The sequence below is a fragment of the Athene cunicularia genome, unplaced genomic scaffold (assembly GCF_003259725.1).
Source record: "Athene cunicularia isolate RWA unplaced genomic scaffold, athCun1 SCF_3, whole genome shotgun sequence".
NCBI classification, from domain to species: Eukaryota; Metazoa; Chordata; class Aves; order Strigiformes; family Strigidae; genus Athene; species Athene cunicularia.
This window is the reverse complement of record NW_020799377.1, coordinates 417,971-429,152: the sequence shown is the minus strand read 5'-3', so window position 1 is coordinate 429,152 and position 11,182 is coordinate 417,971.

Sequence of the window (11,182 nt, the reverse complement as noted above, 5' to 3'; positions counted from 1 at the left end):
TTTTTTTTTTTTTTTTTTTTTTTTTTTTTTTTTTTTTTTCTTATTTCTTTATTTAGCGGTTGCAGGGGATTCAGGGCAGAATTGCGCTGAACGCCGGTGTGTGAGGCTGTGCTTGTGTGGGGGTGTTTGCACGTACGGCCACACTGCGGGATTTTTCTGATTATATATATTTTATTTTTATAATTATTTTTTGCCCCCCTCCCTCCCGAGAAAATCGGCCCCTATTCAGGGCCGGAAAGTCTGGCCAGACATCATTGCCCATGCCCCTGTCCGCTCCTGCTCCCGAGGGTGCCAGAGAAACCCCCCGGGGCGGGATGGGGATAAAAGCCCCGTCTCCACCCGGGGTTTTTCGGGATGCTCCGAGCGGTGGTACCCGGCCGGCTCCGGCGCTTTCCCTACTCGGGTTTGCTCAGCTGCGGGGCTCTGGGTGTATTTTGCAGGGATTTCGCTCCCTCTCTTGAAGCCCTGCCCAGGGGCTGCATAATGCTTCTTCCTGAGGATTTTTGGAGCCCTGATCGGGCTGAGGATGTACGCGGATGCTTTTGGAGATTGCCTCCGGGATGGGGGCTGGCGCAGCGCACACATATTCAACAGGTTTGGAGGAGAGAGGAGGGAAGGAGCATCGTTGCTGCCAGGCAGCAACCAGCCCTGGGCTTTGTCCTTTCCACCGTGACATTCACCCCAAACGCTGCTGTGTCCGTCCCCACAGCCGGGCTGTCAAATTTTCATCTCACCCCACAGGTTCAGACACAATCTCTGTCTCCACTTGCTTTTCTCCGGCCATTTCTGAGCCGAGGTTTGAAGTCTCCAGGTGAGCTGGTGAGCATCCCTTCTTGCAGGAGCAGGAGGGTGTGCAGGGAGGGCTGGTCTCACACCTGGGGAAGCGGGAGAGCAGTGGCACTGATTTCCCACAGTGGGTGCAGCTCTCCTCTGTCCCCCCGCAATCCCCATTTGCGCTGGTTCTCACTGGGGGTTCATCACTGAACCTCCTCATCCCCTATCTTTTCCACTCTCCCCACACTTTCTTTCCCACCAGCCTCTCACACCACAGGCAGTTTGTGCAAGAAGACAAGTGAGGAGTGTAACAGAAATGAAGAAAGGTGTGATTAATTTTTTTTTTTTCTGGAATGCATTCATGGAAAAGATACCAAAGACTGGAGAAAAAAGCAAATATTGCAGACAGTGCATTTTTTCACCACAGTCCACCTTCTTGCCATTCACAGCCCATCTCTAAAAGGTCATGGAGATGGGTTCAGCCCCTCCTGTTCCAACAGAGCTCCTGTAAAACATACAAATCAAGCAGTACATATTTTTCAGGCTTTGGGTTAGATGGGCTTTTAAAACAGCAAGGGAACACTGTCAGAACTTCAAAATAAGACCAAAAACCCAACAGATGCCAGGAAAGCATTGAAGTCCCATTTCTCCAGATGATAGTGGAAGTGGTTGACATTTTCAGCATGGTGACATTTCAGATTTTCAACATACTTTTGAAGGGAAGATGCTCTGCAAACGCGATGTCTGTGTTTCCGCTCCTTATAACCTGCTCTAAATTAGGTTACACTGAGATTCCTCTTGCTGCAGCAGATTTTGATCTAAAGCTGGTGACAGGTGACACTACTGTCATCCAGCGTAGGGACAGAGCCACTGTGGCTCTCACAGTATTTCAGATGTTTCTCCATCTCCTTTCCATTAACACCAGATGCCTTTGTGCTTTATTTCCATTCACACTTAAGTGCTCTTCGCAGGTTCCACTTTGGTTCCACTGACTTCTCTGGAGCTTCTTCTTTCCCCTTGGCCTTGGATTTCTCTGCCCTATCTTCTTTTATTTTTATTTGGCGACTATTTCTGAAGCACTGACGGTGCATTTGGCCTTGTACAAAGAGATGTAGAAGAAAGAATCATTCTTATCCAAAAAGTTTGTGATCTAAATTAGCTCCATGGAAGGTGTGCAAAGAGGTGGATTTAAAATAAATAAATAAATAAATAAATAAATAAATCAAGACTGAGGAAGAAAATCCCTTTGGAATTCTTTCTAAGTGGCTGCTACAATAAGACTTTCAGATATGAATGAAGAGGTGCAGATTTCAGGTTTGATCTGAAAATGATTGTAACAGCTCCTGTTAGCAAGCAAAGACTTTGGATCTCGCTCATAGTTGAGAATATAAATTGGTTTAGTGGACATGAACTGAAGTAATAGCTGAGGGTTTTCATTTTAATACTGCCTTTTAGAGCATCACTGGGAAAAAAGAAAGCACTTTGAGAAAAACTGAATTGTCCCAGCATAGTATCCCAAGATATAAAATGGATTTAATCTCTGGTGAAGAAAACACACTGAGGTGAGCTCCAGTTTCAGTCTCAGTGACATGGTGTTCTCAGGGATGTATCTCCAACTGATCAAAAGCAGCTTGGCTCTATTAATTTCACTTCTATCCGTGTCTGTTTAATGCCACATCTGTTGGCAGCTACGTGACACCCAAATGTGTATTTCAAGCTGGGAATAGAAGTTTCACATCTGAAATTTTTTTGGCGCTTTGGTTTTAACAAAAACTCTTTTATGCAAATAGCACTGATTAAAAGAAGATATTTACCTGACCACCAAGTCCCCGTGTTGCGATGATCATCCATCTATCTGTCCTTGCCTCTCATGATCACCCCCAAAGGATGCAACTGCTCATACCCCAAGTTTTTCATAGCTGAACAAGAAAAACTCGTCCAACACAGTGAAATTCAGCCAGTCCCGGTACTTTAGATCAGATTTCAGCAGCTTCTGATCTCCGGGATAGATTATCAATACGCAGAACCTCTCCCATTTTCCAGGCTGTCATCTTTAGCAGGTTCAGCTTTTTGGAGGTTTTTGGAGGAAAGAGGGGATGTTACAAGATCCCTGAACAAAGAGACACAAGCATGTACACACACATAAATGTTACAGCATTAGCACGCCCAATTTCTCTCTTTTCTCCTGGCTCAGGAAGATACATGCCCTGGGGGACGTCGTACGACTTTTAGATGGATGTGCATGTGGGTATCTATTTCTGGCCGCAATTTAGCCAGGTGCCTGAAGGACTCAGAGCACTCCACGAGCTCAGCGTGGTGCTGAGGTCTGTATGTGCACACAGCGCCTAGGCATGTTCATATACAGGAGGAAATGGCATTAGCCCCACAGGTAGTGCAAACGGTAGGACCTGAGCCAACCTTTCCGTAGGTGAAATGGCAACACTCAGGCTCTGGAGGTTCATCTGTGATAAGCAGAAGTTTCTGGGCAGCAGCCGGGTTTATACTCAGAGGAGCTCTACTTTGGGGAGATGCTCGCCTGCTTTGGGACGCTGCCGTCGAGTCGCACGGCGCTGCGAGAAGGAGCAAGGCTGTGCAGCTGATGGTGGTGAATTACTGGGGGATGGTTAGGGGTATCTAACCGGAGTGAGCTGAACCAAGGAGACTAACAGAAGGTTGGTGTCAGAGAGGAGACTCGTAGGACATCATCCGGGCCACCTCCATTGCCCAGCGCAGCTCCTGTGACTTGTTCCCCTGCCACAGGCTGTGCCTTTCCCCAGGACTGCTCCTGGGTTCGTGGTGCAGGTACTCTGCTTTTTCTCCCCTCCACGCAACAAACCACGGCCTTCAGCTTCTAAGTCTTACAGCATTCAACCCACCTTATACTCAATCTTTAGAAGAGGAAAAAGCAGCATAAGGCCCTTATTTCATGCCAGTTGAGGTCTCGGGGCCAGGGCTATCACTTACTTACACCTTCGTTTTCTTCTTATTCACCAGCCCTAATTCAGAGAGAAGTTGGTCCCTGAAAGTTGGCACTTTGATGCTGAAAGACTAGTTTCACAGTGCCATCTCCTGGAGAAGGACATCACGTTTAGGCTGCCTTTGGCAGTTACCTTTTTCCCTCCGATTTACCGTTGAGAGCCGGGCGCTTTGAAGGCAGGTGTTTAAGGCAAGATCTAAAGAAGAGATTAGCATAAGTGAAGTTAATCCAAAATTTAAACTCCCTCGTTACGCTTCACAGTAAAAGTCCTGCTCCTTAAACGCTGTGAGCAGCAATGAGATTACTGGCTTGGGATTCATAAAACGTTCACCGGGTTATGGTCTCGCACAGCTTTGCACCTCTTTCTTGACAGCACCAGCCCTGCGTGCAGTGGTTGCAGAGGTAAAAAGCCAGGCCCTTGCTGGGGGCAATATTGCTGGCCAGCTTGCATGCACAGATCATCACCTCTCAAAGGGCAGGTCTCAGGGCCAAGCATCCCCACAGCCTCCCGCAGCAGCTGCCCTGCAGACCTGGGACACACACAGCATGCAGAGACCCACACATCAGGTCCACAGTCCAAAACAGTCTTTGTTGCGGCTTACTTACCAAATTTTATTTCTTTTTATTGCCTGTTGGTTAGAAATCACTGTGCGGGAGTTGTGACTATTCAGCAGAGGGGCAATGACTGGCTTTAATATCAACAGGAAAATCCGAGCCAGTGCATCATGTCTGCAGCTCAACAATGCCTAGAAAGCATGGTCTCAGTGCTAAACAGTAGCTCTTCCACCTTAGGAGCAACTGAAAAGGAAGCACATGTTGTTATATCCAATAAATCACAGCACTGAGGTTCAATACTGAGGCTCATAGCTATGAGTCGTATTGATCACGCCTGCACTATGGAAGGCATCCACTCCCGTATCAAGAACTTGCTCATTTCTACCATTTGTTAACAGTTTCCTTATTTATTTCAAGGATTTTCAGGCTTTTCCTCAGCAGGAAAACACCCCCTGGTTTGTTTAGTCTCTCAGAGCTGGTGTTGGGAAGAGAGGCTGGGGAAACTGAGGCAGGAGGAGCTGAGCTCTCACACACAGATGTGCAGTCCCAGAGAAAGGCTGCAGTGATGGAAATGGATGGAGACCTCAGATGTGGGGCAGCACGGCACAGTGGTTATAGCTTTCACTCATCAGGGGTGTTTCTGCCCAACTCTGTGGTGCTAAACAAGTCATTTCTCCATTCCCCTTCCCTTTAATACAGGAGTCTCCATAATGGCAGAAGGCCAAAACCTCTGACTGACAAGGATGACCAGGAGCTCACGTCTTACCAAAAAAAAATGCAAATTTTGCTTCATTATTGGCATTTTTCGTCATTGCTGCAGCAGTCCAACAGGGGATCGGAGCAATTGCTGCACACTGAGTGAATTCTGTATCATAGTATACAAAATATTGAGTTGTGGCTGTTCTCTGTGTGCCCTGCTTGCACCGTGGACTCGAAAGCCAGCCCAGGCACTTCCACGGTTTTCATACTGAATCAGATTTATGAACTGGTCAGTTATGAGCAGAAATGCCCTGGCACGTTCCCACAACAGCCCGAAAACCCATCCACAACATGCTTTGTGCTCCAGTTTCTCTGGCAAACATCTCCCCTTGTGACAAAAACTAATCTTGCAACCATACTCTTGACCTTGTCCTCCCTCCTTCCAGCCCCCATTTACCACAACCCCAAAAATAACAGTGAAGAATTGAAGGGGCATGTAAGTAAATTAATTTTTTTTAGTTACAAAACAAAGACGAAAATGATGCATTTGGAAGCATCTCTCTGAAGCTGACTGTGAAATGGGCTTTGAGGATGGCTTTTACTCTTTTAATGGCTCTTTCTGTATTAAGGAGGAAGATTAAGAATGAAATGCCACTAATTGCACATAAAGGCCCCAGCTTCCACAACAGTGTAAATGTACATTGTATTCAGTTTAATCTCCATCTGCCCCTAAGAGCATAATTGATTTTTTATTTTAATTTGAAGAAGCTGACACTTCTATTTCTTCACTGCCAGGTTGCTAAGCACATTTAATACAAATGCATATGAATGGAGGAGTCTACAGTATGCCATTAAAGGTAATAGGTAACATATTTAAGCTCATAATGAGCTCGGGACTAAGTATTTCAGTCCAGGGATCAGGAGGGAAGGTGTATAAATGCTTTCCTTACTAGGACTCTGTTGAGCAAGACATGGCTGTGGGTTAACAGATAAAGAAGGAAGCAGAGGTTCTTTTCACAAAGTGGATTTTCTGATCTCATTTCAGACAATGCCCCTTTGGTAGTTCACGTCCTGCCTCCAGGTGACCATGGCTTTACTCTAGACTGGCTGAACTCTGACAAGTGACAGCCTCTGGGCCTCAGTTTCTCCACCTCTAAAATGGAGAGAGGAATATTGCTGCAGCTTTATAAACTGCTTGAAGAACTCACTGCTGAAAAATGCCCGCATCCTGTACCTTATAATTGAGTCTTGCCAACCCAGTGAGCCTTTTACTCCTTTCCTGTTAACATCCCTCTTCTCCACTCTCCAGAGATGCAGATATGCAGGATCCACTCCCTCTTGAGATTATGCAAAATCTCTGAAATATAACTAAAGCCACATCTTTTTTTAAAAAACATCAGGTGCTCATAGGTCTTACCTGCACCTCTGATAAACCACAAGCCTTAAAAATACTGTTTCTTGAAAAGAAAGATTTGAAAAACTAATATTCCTGCCCAGCTTGCATGCACAGATAATCCTCAGCAGCAACAGGGTGATTTCTGATCTCCTGCTTTTCCTCTTCCTCAGTCTTGGTGAAGGTTTGCTGCTGGGCAGCTCGCTGAGATGCTCAGGGCTGGGGAGGTCAGTGAGGATGAGGAAGGTAGCAGTTATGATGACCCACATCAGCTTTCGGCCCTTATAGATGGAGGGGTCTTTTTTTTAACAGAAAATAAAGTACATCGCTGTTAAATGAGATGTTTTCTCACTCTCATGTGAAGATAGAGGACACACAGCTGGGCGGGCAACAGCCATTACAGCTCCCTACACACAGCAATCTGGGACTTCATATTCCCCACACCCTGGAGCTCTCAGTGGACTGCTGGGGAATCAAACCACGCTGATTTAGTTTCAATGACGAATATATCAAAAGGTATTTGCAGCAAGAGCCTGATTCTGCTCCGGTGCTGTTTGGATCCAGAGGACCCAGAGGAAGAAATAATCCTTGCTCCCCCCCAAATCTTGCCTCTAGAAAGGAAGCACTTGTACAGGTTGGAGACTGAACTAAAAGCTAGATCCATAGAGCTATTTACAAATTTAAATCCTTCTTTGATTTTCTTTTGTAAACAATAGGCTTGAGGAATGTAGGAAAACTTTTAAGAAATCCAAAATGCTGTAACCAGCTGTGGAAGTGAGCCCAGGATCTCAACTTCTAGGCAAGCATCCTTGCTTAAGGGCATTTCCTCAAAATCCTTACTTTTATGATGACATTGATTCCCTTTTCTCCACTTTTGGACTATCAGTAAGCCTGCCCAGGACACGTCTGGTTACATTCAAGCACCCCCAGGCTTCTACAGAGCCTTAGTAAGATTTGGTCCGATAGCAGCATCTGGTATCTTTGAAATTTGCACTCGCTCTGAAATCATGCAGAGACTCAGCTCCTACGTCTGTCACAAAGTTGCAGCCAAACCCAAAAAACTCAAGCTTGAAAAAAAAAAAAAAATTGTAGCTTCTGCCACGTGTAGAGCCAGGCAGACCGAGAGGGTGAAAATCTACAGCACCTATCCTGGCTGCCCAGAAATATCTGTAAAGGGGATGAGATGATACAACTTCAACCCCAAAATGCAGGACTCGTTCCTGTGTACCCGTCAGTGAAAAGTGACTTGGGTTTTTCTGGATCCCAGTGGGCACAATAGAAGCTGCGCTCTCCCATAACCCAACCATAGACCCTGAAAGGATCATGGAAAAAAAAAACCAACCTGGATTTTGGCTGTGCACAGCCATCCTCACCCAGAGCCTGCGGTGCCAGCGGAAGATGCTCACAGTCACCAAGCTGTGCCGTCTGAGTCAACCGCTCTGATTTATACGGTGGCACCAATCTGATACCCTAAAACCACGGCACGAGGCAGGTCAGTGAGAACTGGTGACATTTAATATGTCATAGATGTTGTGCAGTTCAACTGTATTGTGACTTCCCTTTTGATTTCATTCACTGGCACGGCTGGAGGCCAGGAATGACAATGGATCTGGACAGTGCTGTTTGTTCAGCTGTTTTCCAGTTGGCCAATGTGAATATCTGGCCATCATCTAAATCCTGCCTTGAAGTCAAGGAGCAAGGCAGGAGCAGTTCTGACATTCACGCTAGCCTTACTTTTCCATGGGCTTAGCCGTACTGTGGAGAAAACCTACTTTCCCAGCTTGTTCCTGCCACTCTCACGCCATAAATATTGACCAACTACACACCATAAACATTAATCCTGTCCCAGGTTTTCTTTTGGATGGAACCAACCAGTTCCCTGTGAGATGAAACCCAGGTGTGCTCAGGGGTTGCTTGAAGGATCTTCCTTTGTAAGCAGAATGATCCAGGATAAATTTACCTCCCTCTGTCCTACAGTGCTCTCCACCCTTTACCCAGTAAGACTCAACCTCAAGTACCCTTAGGACAGTCTGCCAGGATCCCATGGGAGGGACGAGCCATAGAAGTGCCACACCACTGGGCTGCATTTTCAAGGCTTTTTGCGCTCAAATTTAACTCCTACTTTAGGGCTAGAAAGATGCCACAGGAACACCAGAGGAGACCGTGGCCAAATGCCAATGCAAGGTAACCATGGCCAGTGGCCTTGAGAAGAAGCCAGCCATGAGCTGGATGGACGGGACTTGGCCTGGAGACTGAACATCTCCTCTTACAGCGAACAATCAGGGTAGATGCAGTGATTCACCAGCACCAGACCCCAGTGCTTGGGGGTCTTCACCAGAGAAGATACGCTGCCGACAGCTAAAATATTTTAACATGAAAAATTTCTCCTCCCTCCCCACTTTTTGACCACCTCACATTATAAGTTTGTGGTATAAATGTAAAACCTTCTTGGTAACGTGTTTTCAGAAAATAATAGGCTTTAGTACTCTGAAAAGTTTTTTATCTAAAGGAGCATGTCTTTTTACACAGGGGGGGGAATCACATTTTTCCTTGCTTAGTGCAAACAACTTCTGTTTTCTTGTTCACATCTACAATTTCATATTGTAAAATGAGAGAACCCTGACAAATCTTCCTAGTGCTGGTCTCAATGTCCTTTCATTTGCCCTCTTTCACACAAAAGGATGTTGCCCAGTCCTGTCAAGAGGAACTGCTTGCTAAAAAACATTGGATTTAAAGTAGTGTTTAGGTAAACCAATCACGCTCACAGTCTAGTGTTAATTGATTATGTTACTGTCTATGAAATATCCTATTTATACAGGATCCACAAAAGACAGCTCATTACATTAGCATAAATGAAGACTGCAAAGTAGGAGCCATGGCAAAGGGGGACTTGGCAAGAGATGCCAACAAGGCAGGGCCAGGACAAATATTCTCTGTTTAAAAAGCAAGAAGTTAAAAATGTCAGGGATTAAAGCTTATGTGACAATGCCTTCTTAAACTGGCAAGTGTAACGTCACTGTCGCACAATTGGGATGTGTCAACGGATGTGCTTGAAAGGTTTATTTCAGGGGGTTGCACCTCCCTCCATCAGAACAACACAGGCTTCACAGCCAGTGCTCTTGATTCCTATTTGGTTTCACAAGAAGAGTATCTACAGACCCTGCCAGTGTTTGTAATGATGCCTTTTAACAAGGTTTCTCCAAGCATAATTCTGTGATAAGCAGCAAACAAGCTTCACATATTTATAACCAAGGGAGAAGATTGTTTCTCTTAGGTTGACCAGCCCCAGCTGGCCTAGGAAAACATTCTGGAGAGCAAGGCAGTGCAGGCAGTGAGGGAGAAGGGGAGATGATGGCTGTGGACAGGTCATTCTGCATTGCCTGTCTACCTCCACTGACTGGCTACGGAGTCTGGACGATTAATCTGATGAGATGCTGGAGAGGCAGCTCCAGATTAACATACGTAAATCTAGGATTCACCAATGTAGGCATCTCCATGTGGGTCAGGAGATGGGTTCAGATGCCTAAACAGAGATGTCCAGTGCCATTTGTTTTGTCTTAGCGTGTCCCACCTGGTCTCCAATTACTGCTCTGGAAGGGTTGGATCTCTGACACATCTTCTAGAAAGCCTTCTGGTTCAGGTCACTGAAACCTACCCCAGGTGTCCAAAGTCAATGGAGATCCAGCAGCCAGATGGTCAGGGAGATCTGGAGAACAGAGATAAACAAATGCAGCTATGAAACTTAAGGGTGAGCTGAACTGCTCTCTAGACTTGACCAGCTGCATTGACCAGGTATCTACCAAGTGTAACAGGAGCTCAGGCATCCAGGTCATATGAAGACATCTCAAGCTGATTCTGCAGATTAATTTCACTCCTTACATACTTCAGTAACACCTCTGAGACCTTCTGGGATACCCAAGACTACATCCCAGAAGCAAGAATTGGGATTCTCTTCTGGGGAAATGTCAGTAATTTGGGGAAACTGTCGTAACTTATTATGAGCACTGTGGAAAATCAGAAAACTGAAGCAGCTGGGGCTTTTGGTCTGGCAATTCTTACGTTCTTCTATTCTTATAAAATGACTTGTGCCCACCCAGCAGTAGGATGGGAGCAGTGAGCTATGTCGATGGAAACAGATCTTGATCTGACCAGCGTGACAGCACAAGGCAGAGAACTTACATTCCTCCTCTGCTGAGTGACGACAGAAGCCGAGGTAGGGAAGGAATTTAACTTCCCTCATGACAAGCTTTGAAATGGACTTGCTTTTCACCTCAAATTTTCAAAAATCTGAGCCACTAGAAGTAGCTTTCCAGTCATGGATGGGACCGCACCTCCTGGCAGAACGGACTCCAAAGACATTTCTCCAGCTGTTTCAGAGCGCTCTGCTACAGCAAAAAGGCAGAAAACACAGCATGCAGAGTCATTCAAAGGCATTTGCACAGCAAAGGCAGAATTTTCAAAGGAGCCAGAGCAAATTCAGACCCAGTGGGAGAGGGGTAACATTTCCTTTGGACTGTGTGGAAAATTTTCCCTGTGTGTGCTTAGAAAGGTAGCCCCTGCGAGGGCAAACCATGCACTTAGGGAACAATTTTCCCAAAAAGATTAGTGCCAGCACTTGCACGTTGGAGGCACAGAAAGGTGACTTTCCCACGTGACAGGTCACAGCCCAATGAACCACCATCAGGCCATTCTGCCTCCCCATTTTTCATCTCACCAGGTAGTTTTAATGCTAATCTGCTTAAATGCCTTTTTATAGCTGGTAGCTGGAGGCTAGTTGAGTTAAG